Consider the following 1,190-nt stretch of genomic DNA (forward strand, 5'->3'; position numbering starts at 1 on the left):
ACCAGGGGGGAGGGAGAGTCTTTTCTGCTCCCTGAGCCTTGCAGAGTATGCTTGGGCAGAAATCATGCCTATGCTTCCATCTATTTCTGTTCTTCACCTGCCCAGACTAGCTGCAAACATCAAATCTGATAAACACAATGCTCTGGCGACATAATGTCCATTAAGTGACTGTAGCAAAGACCATCTGGTTTCTGCTTACATGTATCTTTTTTATGTTGTCTGGATCATCTCATTCTCCCTTTCCTGTTTCTAGCTACAGGTGGTGATGGGAGAAGTAAGAATTACCCTTCTCACCTTAACAGAGCGATGAGCTGTGAGTGAATGGTGCAAAAAGCATTCGCTATCCAAAATCACATGGTATAATTTGCATGAAAGTACTAATGGCACAATTCACTTCCTCCCTGCTCTAATCGTTTCACTCTGCCATTATAACACTCCCATACTCGTGGTACTTTACAGGCTGTCCTGCCACTGAAGGACTCAAACTAGCACTAAGCAAGCTAAATCAGGGCTTACTCTCACTTCTCACCCTGTATTCTTCCCCTACATTGAAATATTTCACCCATGCAACTAGAAGCAAAGGCAGTACTTAGATAAAATAATAGATTATCTGGCTCCCCCCACCTTTTTTTTTTTCCGAGACACAGGTTTGCTCGTCACCCAGGCTGGAGTGCAATGGTGCAATCTCGGCTCACTGCAACTTCCATCTCCCGGGTTCATGTGGTTCTCCTGCCTCAGGCTCCCAAGTAGCTGGGATTACAGGCATGCACCACCACGCCTGGCTAATTTTGTATTTTCAGTAGAGACAGGGTTTCACCATGTTAGTCAGGCTGGTCTCGAACTCCTGACCTCAAGTGGTCCGCCTGCCTCGGCCTCCCAAAGTGCTGGGATTACAGACGTGAGCCACTGTGCCCAGCCGTCTGGTTCCTTTAAAAATATTGTTTATAGGGTTCTACTCTATTTGGCTTATTTACACTTTTAATAAGAAAAAGTCCTTCATCAAGTGTTTCTGCCCAGGTCTTGATCCTCAGAACCCTGAGGAGAGATGGGGTATGGAGGCTAGCTGGGCATGACTGCGATGTGCTAAACTGAACGCCATTTCCTCTGAAGAGTTAATTATGATCCTGCCTAAAATTCCATTCCTAACTGCACTAGAGAAAAATTAGATACACGTACAATTAGATTGCTGA

This window comes from Piliocolobus tephrosceles, chromosome 12, assembly GCF_002776525.5.
Source record: "Piliocolobus tephrosceles isolate RC106 chromosome 12, ASM277652v3, whole genome shotgun sequence".
NCBI lineage: Eukaryota > Metazoa > Chordata > Mammalia > Primates > Cercopithecidae > Piliocolobus > Piliocolobus tephrosceles.